Source organism: Mixophyes fleayi, chromosome 11 (assembly GCF_038048845.1).
Source record: "Mixophyes fleayi isolate aMixFle1 chromosome 11, aMixFle1.hap1, whole genome shotgun sequence".
NCBI classification, from domain to species: Eukaryota; Metazoa; Chordata; class Amphibia; order Anura; family Limnodynastidae; genus Mixophyes; species Mixophyes fleayi.
Window position 1 is genome coordinate 62,720,554 of NC_134412.1, and position 14,073 is coordinate 62,734,626.

The following is a 14,073-nucleotide window of genomic DNA, read 5'->3' on the forward strand; positions in this document are numbered from 1 at the left end:
AAGCCTTCTGTTAATTTGTATGGATGGCAATAATATTCAAATAAAAACTCCCAAGTCTCCCTTGGTGATCTCCAACACTGTGCAACTCTATTAAACTGGCAACTCAACCAGCATTGATTGCCCCGCCTCCACAGGAAATACAAGCCTTTTAAACTCTAAGCTCCTCCCCAGTTCTAGCCTGATTGACAAGTGTCAAACCCATGTCTCCCACACCTGAGACTGACAAGATAAAGGTGATCAGATCAGGACAACCTAGAGCCTGCTAGCAACAACAGAAGAATCTCTGCTAAAGACACGTTAACTATACCCACAGGTTTTACATCCTGATGAGAATCAACATGACTGCAAGCTCAGCTTGAAATAATGAGACAGGTGTTAGGTGATAAACTAACCAAACTGATTGACACCACTTTAATATCTTTGAAAACCTACAAAAATCACTTTGTTTACAGTAATTAAACCAGAAAACCACGAACAAAATAAATGAGAAAGCAACAACTGAAAAATGAAACCATGATCAGGTCATGATTACAAATATGGGTACATTTTTAATTAGATAATACATAAAAACAAAGCGCCAAGATAATTCCAACGCCATGAGCCAACTCTTCATAGTACAAGCCACTTAAGCTTATCCACAATTTACATAAACGGCAACAAACTCCCAACACGTTACCATCTACACCTTTGAATTTTAGTGTCTTTGCTAATCGCAAATACAGTAACTGTGATGGGACCCCTGAGACACACCAGTTGATCAAATCTACCCAATCGCCTTCATCTGTCACTGTACAAATAATTCCGACTACAGAAAGAGCTCCACTTCCAACATCTATTTTCCTAGTGTAAATTATAATCTCTAACTGCCATTTTCAAGTGTCAAATATATATTATCATGCACCACGCAGACTGCTACCATTCTGAAAAAACTTAGACATTAGGCATTTTCAATTTGTCAAAAGATATTGTGAATGCAGACGAGAGATCGGTCCTCAATTTTGGACTCCTATCCATGTAGTTACCTAAACATCTTTGAACTGTCAAAGTAACAGTTAAAATCAGTGCCGTACCTAGACATTTTAGTGCCCTGGGCGAGACAGGGCACCAGCGCCCCCCATCTAAATGGGAGTTGTGATGTTATTGCATTAGATATGCTTAATGTTTGTAGACACTCCCTTATATGTTTAAGCTTGAATCTTTAGTGATGGTCCCTAAGACCATGGGGAATGCTGGGAAGTGGGTGTGGCCAGTGTGCAATGTACCCAGAGTCTGCAAATGGCTGAATAAAGAGCTCAGCAGTGCCCACCCATGCTTCAGTGTCCTGATGAACTGATTTACAAGTATATTAACAAAACATGGTGTCAGAAGAAGTTTTAACTGGACTGCTAGAGCTCAGAGTGTGAAAGGATCCTGCAGAAGTCTGTAAAGCTGTGACACGCAGTGTCTGAATATCTGCCTTGTGCTCTGGTCACATCAAACAGTGAGTAACTATGGATAGGCTGTCTCCTCCAGCAGGCATGCTCATGTCTGGCAACTTGTCTGAAAACTGGAAAAGATTTAAACAAAGGTTTAATATATATCTTGCTGCATGTGGAGCTGATGCAATGGAGGATAAAACAAAGTCATCCATCTTCCTCCATGTGATAGGAGAGGATGTGCTGGACATTTATAACAGTTTTCAGTTTGCTGAAGGGCAGAATATGGTGCTATCTTCTATAATGCAAAAGTTTGAAGATTACTTTGTGCCAAGGAAAAATGTGACATATGAAAGATATAAGTTTTTCACCTGTGATCAGAAGTCTGGAGAAGGATTTGATGAGTATGTTACAGAACTGCAATCACTCAGCAAAACCTGTGAGTTTGGTGATTTAAAGGACTCACTGATTAGAGATCGTATTGTCTGTGGAATACCTGATAATGGACTCAGAGAAAGATTGCTGAGAGAGCAAAACCTAGAACTAGACAAGGCAATGACTATGTGCAGATCTGCAGAAATGACCAGACTGCAAGCCAAACAGTTACACAAGGAATCTGATACTACTGTACATGTGGTGAAGAAAACAGAGCCAAGCAAACCACCATTCTCTAAAATGAAGCAGTCTAAAATGCAATCTAATAGGAAAATCTGCAGCAGATGTGGAAATACTCACAATCCTAAAATGTGCCCTGCTTATGGTAAAACCTGCATGAAATGTGGTAAACTTAATCACTTTGCCAAATGCTGTAGAACCAATAGTGAAACAAACAAAGTGCATGCCGTTGAACAAGCTACGTCTGAAGATTTTTTTGTGAATTGTATTGAACTTTGCAGTACAGACAAGAAAGAATGGATTGTTCCTTTAACAGTGAACGAGATTGTCATTCCCTTTAAGCTTGATACTGGTGCGCAGGTGAATTTGATATCGTTTCAAGACTATAAGACTTTTAGAGTAAAACCTAAAATTCATCCAGCCAATGTGAAAGTTACAGGCTACACTGGGGAGGAAATTCCTGTGAAAGGTACATGCCTAGTGACCCTGAGCTACAAAGGACAAAAGTTCAAAACATCTCTACTGATTGTGGATAAAGATGTACAACCGATTCTAGGATTAAGTTCATGTGAGAAGCTTAACTTGATAAAGAAAGTTTTCATGGTGACATCACAAGTAGAAGATGAATGCAAATCAGTGTTTACAGAATACAGAGACATGTTTGAAGGTTTAGGTTGTCTGCCTGGCGAGCATAAGATAAATCTAGACACGCAAGTTCCTCCAGTGATACACCCCTGTAGAAAAGTGCCATTTGCGCTGAGAGAAAAACTAAAACAGGAGTTAAACCGCATGGAAGCTTTGGGTGTGATACAGAAAGTTGATGAGCCTACTGAATGGGTGAGCTCCTTAGTAATTGTTGAAAAGAAAAATGGACAACTCAGAATATGTCTGGATCCAAGAGATTTAAATAAGGCTATTAAAAGAGAACATTTCAAACTACCAACCAGAGATGAAATCATGTCACAGTTTGCGGGAGCAAAATGGTTCAGTAAATTGGATGCATCTTCAGGATTCTGGCAAATGAAGCTAGATGAAGCCAGCTCAATGCTGTGTACATTTAATACCCCAGAAGGTCGATACAGATTCCTTCGACTACCATATGGGATATTGTCTGCTCCAGAAGTATATCACAAAAGGATACACATGATTTTTGAACACATTCCAGGTGTTGAAACAATGATGGATGACATTATTGTCTGGGGATCTACAAAAGAAGAACATGATTCTAGACTGAGACAAGTAATGGAACTTATCAAGAAGGTGAATCTAAAGCTGAACAAGGACAAATGTGAATTTGGTGTGAAAACACTTACCTTTATGGGTGACGTGGTCTCGGAGGAAGGTGTGAAGCCTGACCCGAGGAAAATATCAGCCATAATAAACATGGAACGTCCTAACAACAAAGACGACGTGAGAAGATTCCTAGGAATGATTACTTACTTAGGAAAGTTTATTTCTCAACTCTCCGAACAAACAGCACCTCTAAGATGGTTGTTGGACAAAAATAATGAGTGGATGTGGTCACATGAACAAGAAGAAAGTTGGCAAAACTTGAAATGGACCATCACAGAGCAACCGGTACTAAGATTCTTTGATCCTACAAAAAGTATAAGAATTTCAGCAGATGCCTCGCAATTTGGCCTAGGCTCAGTGTTGTTACAAGAACATGAGGATACATGGCAACCGGTAATCTATGCATCAAGAGCATTGACAAGTGCTGAAACAAGATATGCTCAGATAGAAAAAGAACTTCTAGCAATCACATATGCATGTGAGCGATTTCATCAATTTGTGTATGGTCAAGCGTTTACAGTGGAAACTGACCACAAGCCATTGGTAGCTATCATGGCTAAATCGTTACATGACTGTCCCATGAGAATTCAACGAATGCTTATAAGACTACAGAAATATGATGTCCAATTGCTGTACTGTCCTGGTAAATACATGTACATTGCTGACACACTTTCCCGTGCTGTGAACAAAAGTGAAGGTTCTGAAAGTCTGATGGATAAAGAGATCGACGCATATGTTAATTTGATTGTAGCTTCTCTACCTGTGTCTCTTGCAAGACAAGAACAGATAAGAAAAGAAACAGAGACAGACATCACAATGAAAGTGTTACAAGACATCATTCTGAAAGGATGGCCAGCAGAAAAAAATGCGTGCCCACTGTCTATTCATGATTATTGGATGTACCGCACTGACCTTACGGTTGTCAATGGTATTATTTACAAAGGCAATAGAATTATTATACCTGCACGACTAAGAAAAATTATGCTGTGCAAGATACATGAAGGCCACTTAGGAGAAGAGAAATGTAAACGGAGGGCGCGTGAAGTGATGTATTGGCCAAGAATGAACCAGGACATAGCACAGACAACAGCTACATGTGAACTGTGTCTTACGTACAGACCAAAGCAACAAGTCGAGCCGCTGAGTCCTCATGCAGTGCCAGAGAGACCATACCAGAAGGTAGGCGCAGATTTGTTTGATTGTATTGGAAAAACGCACATTGTCGTGACTGATTATTATTCTAATTACCCTGAGGTGCAGACTCTACCTACAACTACTAGTAAAGCCGTAATCAGTTGCATGAAGTCAATCTTTGCAAGGCATGGTGTTCCTATGGAAGTGTTCACTGACAATGGACCTCAGTTTTCCAGCGCTGAATTTAGACAGTTTGCTGAAGAGTGGGAATTTGTCCATGCAACATCGAGTCCCCACTATCCACAGTCAAATGGGTTGGTGGAAAGTTCAGTAAAAACTGTAAAGAGTCTAATGAAAAAAGCACAAGACGGCAAAGAAGATTTCTACAAAAGTCTTTTAATCTACCGCAGTACACCTCTACAGAATGGACTCTCTCCTGCACAAATGCTGATGGGAAGGAGGATTAGAGCAAATCTTCCGATAAGTGATGAACTGCTTAATACGCATAACTCAGCATTGGTGAGACTGAGTAAGGTACGTCAACAGGAGAAACAGAAACTGTACCATGATAGGCGAGCAAAAAGCTTATCTGATCTAAGATCAGGTGACCAAGTCCGTCTCCGAGATCATGAGAAAGGCATTTGGATGCAGAAAGGTATTGTGCAAGCACAAGTAGCACCAAGATCTTATATTGTACGTACAGATCGTGGAACAGAAGTAAGAAGAAATCGGGTCGATTTAAGATCTCAACCCAACCATAGTGATGGCAACACGACTGAAGAATACCCTTCATCTGACATGTATGATGGACTTGATAATGGTGAACAAACCATGATGGAAGAAAGGTCCAACATGGTTGACGATACACAGACTTTGTGTGAAAGACCCATAAGAGAAATACGCAGACCTGAGAGACTCATTGAAACGTGTTAGATGATGTTCTTAATGTTATATCGTTAAATTGTTATACTGAAGGATACAGGGCTTATCTTTAAAGAAAAGAAGATGTGATGTTATTGCATTAGATATGCTTAATGTTTGTAGACACTCCCTTATATGTTTAAGCTTGAATCTTTAGTGATGGTCCCTAAGACCATGGGGAATGCTGGGAAGTGGGTGTGGCCAGTGTGCAATGTACCCAGAGTCTGCAAATGGCTGAATAAAGAGCTCAGCAGTGCCCACCCATGCTTCAGTGTCCTGATGAACTGATTTACAAGTATATTAACAAAACAGGAGTGACATTTGCTGAGTGGGTGTGGCCAACCTAATGGGGTGCGGTTGGCACTTTACTGAAAGAATTCTGTTACACGTATTTGCAAATGCACGATAAGCCAAATGCATGATTATATATATATAGAGATATATCTATATAGATGATATATAATTATATAAATCTATATAATATAGATGATAATTTATAGATCAAATGCTGTCTGTATTTGTACTTATATTTAACTTACACTTATATTAAATGTCTAACTCACTATTTCTTTAGATAGGTTGGAACAGTATATCTATAACAGGCTTGTGGACTATAGGAGGTCTAACTAAACTATTCTCCCTTGTAAAACACATCTCCGTCTCAGTCTTATTGATACATACATTATAATTTACCTTCCAAAATCCTCAATTTGCATATTTGATACGGGACTTGGCCTGCTTTCCACACAACACAAGTGCAGTCAAAGTGTGATTACACTTAACCTTGCTGGTGTACTAATAATAATTTACAAGGGTTATTTGTTTAACAATACATACAGATGACATAGAAATATGTAGGAGATATTTTATAATACTGGTGATATAGTTATTAGTGTATTTGTTAAATACAATGCACAGACCACATAATGCAGGTCTTACAAAAATCTGTATAAGACCATCTATAATATAAAAGCCTAGTGGCGTGTGTTAGTCTGTGTGTGAAAAAAAAAAAAACCAACAAGCTGCAGCGCCACCTGCTGGGCGGAGTTATACACTGACCTAAATTCTTAGCATTATCTAATATATAAAAGTAAAAGCCTAGCTGCGTGTGTTAGTGTGTGTGTGTGTGTGTGGAAAAAACTATTTTCTCAGAAAGGGCTCATCCAATTGACCTGAAATTTGGTATACTGACATTATTTGACAAAAAAATTAGAATAGTGAAGTCAGTTAACTTCCATCATCCCCCCCTTCCCCCCGTGGGAGGGGTAGTAAAGTCTAAATTTACGAGTTGAGGGCTCAAACTCATTTTCGTGAGGTAATTTTACCTCATGAACACACATTAAAAAGGGCGCTTGCGTCGGAAAGTAACGCTCTTCCCCTGAGGAGGCCGGGGCTAGGCCCAAATGCATGACAAGAACCTTTTTAAGACCTTAAGTAGCTTGATTTGACTAGAATGCATGAGTATCATGCACGGGTTAACTTGTACAATATGAGGGCTGAAAAAAATAAATTTTCACTTCTGGTTTATGTTATATACACACAGGATCTCACTAGCTTTGAAAATGTATTGGGTGTAAACACTGGAAGAGATTTCTCAAGGAGATGTACAATCCGTCACCAAAATGTACTCCCCACTAAAGAAGATGGGGAGTCACTGTATATAGAAAGAAAAAAACACCCACCACTTAAGTGGCTCGTATCTATTAAAGACATAGCCTAAGTTGTGTAAGACAGGAATTGTGCTGTCTATTATTACTGATCGCGAAGGAATCCTGTATTGTAAAAAGTAACACTTGATCCTTCCTCAGACAGTACTACTCTTTATGCAGACATTTCCCTGGGTTACGCACCTTCCTGGTACTCTAGAGAAGTTTCTCTTCCAGAATTGTTTTCTACCTGCGTTGCTAGACATCCTCCCTCCACATCACTGAATTTCCGTGGTTATTAAACAAATCGCTACCTGACGATTTATTTTGCGAAACCGCTATCCACTGCAACTGGGAGCCGCCATATTTAGCACAGCAAGAATCGACACTGCATGTGGAATGCTTGTGTGTTCCACCAAAAGCAGGAAGTTCGGCATTTGGAACGCAAGTTTGCGTTCCAAATAATGAACTTCCTGCTTTTGGTGACTGCTTCTGATGCGCACTGTGTGGAGTGATTGAGGCAGGTATCGGGCGGCTACGCCCCCCAGGGCTTTGCGCCCTGGGCGACGGCACCGCCCGCACTTGCCTAGTTACGGCTCTGCTTAAAATATTCTTTGTTACTTAAAAATGGGAAGGGGGGGCTGTTTTCATGGCTATCATGGCAAATATTGATTTTGACTGTCCTAATCTTCAAATTCTACAATATAGATGAACAATGATAGAGATTGATTGCCTCATATTCTTGATGAGTTTATCCCAACTGCTGTATATCCCAGATATACTTTCAACAAAACTCATTTCAAGTATAGTACATAGAGATGTACCAGTCTGTTATAGTTATAAATCTTCTGACATTAATAAAATATGAAATATAATTTTGCCAACATGAAACAAGTAGCTATTCAGATCATCCAATGGCCTCTTTTCATAACTGCCTCAATCAACTAATCAGCAAACACTATTACCAAACACAAAAGATTTTCTAATAATTCCAACATCCACTAGTCTTGGCCAGCCTTTTCTGCACATTCAATTTTTCTCATTATGTGGATTTCTACTTACAGAAAATGACTTGTCTCTTATTTATATCAATGTGATCGACTTATGTCTTCCAAAGAAAAAGATGTTCTTATAATGAATTTATTTGAACCCACAAAGCATTTGCTTATTTTAGCAAAAATATTCCCATAAATACGAGACATCGCTCATGGGGACTGTATTTGCACCATTCCTGCCATTTTATTTTTTTGGTAATATTTGAATATTTTCATATTTGGCACAGCATTCCCATTAGCACAAATCTGGTCCTCTGTTATAAATACATAGATGATCTTTGCTTTGTTTAAAAGATGATCACACCAATACCTAGCATTTTAATGGAGTGCACTCAAACATGGATACAGAAGAAAGACTTTTTAAGATATGATTCTACCTTCTGATTTCACCAACCGCATAACTTAAAGAACATATTTCAACTCTATATGGATTTCTAAAGTAACCATCATAAAAAAACCAAAACAAAATACCATTTAACCTATGTCAAAGGGTTCTGCCTTCTAATAGGACATTCGGAAACTACGCAAGAAATACTTTCATCGCCCTTCCTTTCTTTCTCCTAGTATACATGCTGATGTTAAGGTTACATTTTCAGTTTATCTCCTAAATATACTAAATAAGAAAGTGAATTGTCATTCAGACTTGTATAGCATTATTTATTCCTTGTAAAGATCAACTTTTCATTTTATTTTATTGTTCTGTTTACTTTGTAATACATTTATATTCATCACATTTACACTCCATGTTAGTATGATATCAGTGTTTCAAAGTAATTAAAAACTTCACCTGTGAAGGCAAAATTAATTTAGAAAGGTGACATCTGACGGTTGACCTCCATGATGGTGTTTAAGGTTATCAATCAGCGCTGAAGGTATCACACTTCCGCATGCCCCCCCCCCTCTCTCCAGACTGTCGCTGTTCTTGAAGATAAAGCAATGCGCCAGAAACAGTTTATTCCCTGACTCAACAATTTAACAATGTTCAGCACTCTGCTCTGTGTAATGCATCACTATGTGATGTCACTGGGATTTGCAGATAGTGAAATTCTTCCAGGCTCTTAGGTTTCCTTCTAGGTTGCTAGGTCCGGCTATTTCTGTGGCTAGCAGCTGAATCAGCTAGTCCATGCGAGTCATCACTATTAGACACATGCTAACATGGATCTAATAGTAACTATATGCAAATGTGAAAATAAAGAACCCAAAATAAAAACATCCCTATAGGTCGTAAGACCTTGAATACGTATAAGTACACATATTTGGTATCCCGGTATTATTATTATTATTATTATTATTATCCTTTATTTGTTAGGCGCCACAAGAGTTCCGCAGCGCCGTACAATGCGCAAACAGTAGACAGTACAGGGTATTACATTACTGAACAGTAAACAAAAAATACTGACACTTCAGGAGCTCTAAGCAGGCTAATGCGGTAGAGATGGAGCAGAAGAGCTGGTAAGGACACAAGAGGGAGGAGGGCCCTGCTCAATGAGCTTACATCCTAAGGGAGGGTGAACAAAACACAAGTACAGAGGGAGTGAGTTGGCGTATAAAGGAGGGGAGGCAGGGTTAGGTGGAAGGTGGGTAGGCTTTGAGGAAAAGGTGGGTTTTTAGTGCCCGTTTGAAGGAGCTAAGAGTGGGAGAGAGACGGATGGAGCGTGGCAGGTCATTCCAGTGAAGGGGGGCAGCGCGGGAGAAGTCTTGGATTCTGGAGTGGGAAGAGGTAATCAGAGTGGAGGAGAGGCGACGGTCATTGGCCGAGCGCAGAGAGTGGGCAGGAGTGTGAATGGAGAGGAGGTCAGTGATATAGGGGGCAGTGGACTGGGAGAGCGCCTTGTACGTTGTGGTCAGGAGTTTGAAAAGGATTCTGTGGGGTATGGGGAGCCAGTGTAGGGCAAGGCAGAGAGGGGATGCGGAGGAGGAGCGGCGAGATAGGAAGATGAGTCTAGAGGCCGCGTTAAGAATAGAGCGAAGGGGGGCAAGATGGGAGAGGGGGAGGCCAGAGAGGAGGAAGTTGCAGTAGTCCAGGCGGGAGATAATGAGTGCATGGATGATAGTTTTGGTGGCATCCTGAGAGAGGAAAAGTCGGATGCGGGCAATGTTGCGAAGTTGGAAGCGACAGGCTTGGGCAAGGGATTGAATGTGGGGGGTGAAGGAGAGAGAAGAGTCGAAGGTAACGCCTAGGCAGCGAAGTTGGGTGACAGAAGAGATGGAGGTGTTATTAACAGTGATAGAGAGGTCGTGGTGGGAGGGGAGCCTGGGGGGAGGAAAGACAATGAGCTCCGTTTTGGAGATGTTGATCTTGAGAAATCGCGAGGACATCCAGGAGGAGATTGCGGAGAGGCGGTACTTGAGAGAACTCAACCAAGAGTCCAGGGTGATCTGGGTTTGCTTTGTGTAAAAGTAATTTTTTAATGATTTTTGTCTGGTCTTTACAAGCTTTTTAGTTGACATCCATTAGTTATCTATTTCAATATTTTAGCAAAATAAACACCAAAATGTTCTAAAAAGCATATATATAATTTGTGGCGACAGAAGGCGAAATTAACAAGTGCTCACTAAGTAAACTGACAGCACAAGTACATAAAATAGTCCACCTCCGATTTTGTAAGCATTAAGCAACGCATTTGAAATTTGTAAAATCTGTAATCCAATTTCAGAATACCACTTCATATACACTGGTCATGATATAATAATACACAATAAATAATTGATATTTACTAGTACTTTTTTTAATAAAAGAGCATTGATTACTCTTCTCTCTGCCAGCTATTTGTTTACATCGCAATGGTCATGAGCAATAGCATTGGCATCGGACGATCCTCACAGCGTTGTTACGAATAGACTATTACTCTGTTGCCTCTAGTTTACAGTCAATGTGAATGTGCAGTGCAGCCATTAGGCTAATTTGTAAACTCCATTCTCCTATCCTGTTTCCTGCCTGTGTCCTCAGCTGGACTCTGATTACCGGATCTACTCACCTGTGGTTCCTACACTCGTCTCTGCATCTCCCTGTGGACAGACTGTTCTACTGAATAGCGGTATGCCTATCTGTTATTGGTCTGCAACAATGTTTAGGTAGGTGGTACGTGTCAAAGTAAAATCCACATGAATATCAGAACCCAACGTTTAAAGTTTAATAAGGTATTGTCACTCACCGGACCGTGAGTGCCTCTGTGCTGGTGCGTGGCTCCCTAGCCTTCCTGCCGGCACCTATCCTGAACCGCGGCCGTCCGCCATCCTGATGGTCTGCGCATGCGCAGCCCCCAAGAACTCTTGTGACCTTTGCTTTTATCTAATTGGTTGATCAGGCAACTCTCCCTATTTAAGGCACCTGTGCTCATTACCTCATTGCCTGATCTTGAGTCTCATTCCCTGTGAGTCTCTGAAGGTGTCTCCTGTGTTCTACTAGTGTCTTCAGTTTCCTGCTGATTCCTCGTGTTACTCATCGCTGGTTTCCATACCCGCTACTGTCTCCTGTGTACTACTAGTGTCTTCAGTTCCTGTGGATTCCCTGTGCTACTCATCGCTGGTTTCCATACCTGCTACAGTCTCCTGTTTCCTGCCTGTGTCCTCAGCTGGACTCTGATTACCGGATCTACTCACCTGTGGTTCCTACACTCGTCTCTGCCGTCCAGCGTCTCTGCAGTCCCTGCATCTCCCTGTGGACAGACTGTTCTACTGAATAGCGGTATGCCTATCTGTTATTGACTTTCTACGTTTACTCTGCATATCCGCTAGGACAAGTTTCCACTCTCAGCAGCGGTACCCACTATAGACTGTTATTGTTACGCTGCATATCTGTTTGGAATTAACCGTACTACTCAGTCGTTATATGCATAACTGTGATTGACTATCCTTTATTGGCCTGCATATCTGTGCTGAGCAAGTCTCTACCAAGCAGCGCCACATACCGTTATAGACTTTGCTGGATACGCTGCATATCTATTGGGATCAAGTTCCTCTGTGCTCTGTGTCTGCATCCTAATATCCTCTGTATGCCTCCACTCATCGACACCTGTACACATCCTCACCTATTAAGCAGTGGTACAACTTGCTGTACGCAGACCACTGACTTCCCCGCTACCTACCTGCACCTGGACAAGTCTTCTCACCATAAGCAGTGGTACAACTTGCTGTACGCAGACCAATGACTTCCCTGCTACCTCCCGCATCTGCTCACGTCCACCCTGATCTCCGTGTTCAAATCTGCCTTTCCTCTATATCAGCTAGTCGCTGACTCATTGACCAAGATTGCTGCAAGTCACTGACTTTCCTATTAGTTATTGGCATTCTCTCTCCTTCTGCTGTGATATATGTTCCCGCTAGTCACCCTGCTACCAGAGGACCGTTGTGTTAACTTCACCACTCTGGTAAGCTAAGTCATCTGGTGAATTCCTGGGCATGACTCCTAGTGCCCGTGACAGGTATAGGTCAAGCATTGTCTATCTCTCACATAACCTAAAAGTGAAAAAAGTTGTGATGAAATAAAAATATACTTAAATGTTCTATTGATGAGTGAATAATCTTCAAAAAATTACAAAGATGCAGAAAATAAAACATGAAAAAAGAAAAAGTAATAATAGTGCAACACCGTTTGGAAATAAACATTCTTAAAAACTAATAATGATAAATTCTATAATTATAATTATATAAAAGTAATCCTAGCTGTAAAATAAAATTTCATTCAGAAATGGAAATATCCATAAGGTGTTCCTCCCCCTTAGGTGAATGAACCTAGTGTAAATTCTTGAATTATTGCATGATATCATAGTCTCCTAAAAGGTTTGTTTCTGATATGGTGTGCCCTGTTGGTATTCCACTTATGAAATGGATTCTTTATAGTAGGCTCTTAATATAGTTTATTTTAAAGTGCCGAACAAGTTTTCCCTTTCAGATGGAACTTTTCATAAAAAATGGAGTCTCCACAGGCTTGCCCTCTTCCCATATTGAGTCCTGGTGCTATCTCTTCCCCAGGTTAACAACGCACCCAGCCATCCACATGATATAAAAGAAAATGTTACTCATCAGACCAGGCCACCTTCTTCCACTGATCCATGGTCCGGTTTTGGTGCTGAACTAGGCGTGTTTGGAGGTGGACAGGGGTCAACATGGATACTCTGACCGATCAGTGGCAACGCAGCAAGCTGCGATGCACTGTGTGTTCTGACACCTTTCTATCATAGCCAGCATTAACTTTTTCAGCAATTTGTCCTAATGTAGCTCTTCTGTGGAACTGGACCAGTCAAGCTCCCCACTCGCATCAAAAGCCTTGGGCGCCCATAACCCCGTCACCGGTTCACTGGACCACTTTTGGTAGAAACTAATCACTGCATATCGGGAACACCCCACAAGACCTGCTGTTGTGGAGATGCTCTGTCCCAGTCATCTAGCCATCCCAATTTGGCCCTTATCAAAGTCGCTCAAATCCTTACACATGCCCATTTTTCCTGCTTCCAACAACTGATTGTTTACTTGCTGCCCTATATATCCCACCCCTTGACAGGTGCCACTGTAATGAGATAATCAATGTTATTCACTTGTCAGTGGTATGGATGTTATGGCTAATCGGTGTATATAAATTATCTATCATGCCATAATCGTCCTGCACAGAAGGTGAGCACATAATGGTTACCATCTTCAATTACTCTGATTGGTGAAATGTTGACAACAACAGTGCAGGCAGCCATTGTATGTGCTGAAGCAATATTTCTGAAAGTGCAGTTTACAAGGTTTGTGAATGGTGAAAGTACTGTATAACAAAGATATGTCCTGACTAATATTGTGGTTCCTAGCCGATTAATAGTTTATATTTTCAGGAATATTAGTTCAGTCCATAACCTTGCTGCCTTCACTGTGTGTCGGTGACTGCTTCTCACAGAACATCTAATGCCGATTTTGATAAATCAGTCACGTGCTCCTTAATTCATTCCAATAGTCATGGATTGTTACAACAACCAAGAACGGACACCACAAGAAACATTAATTCCATCTAGG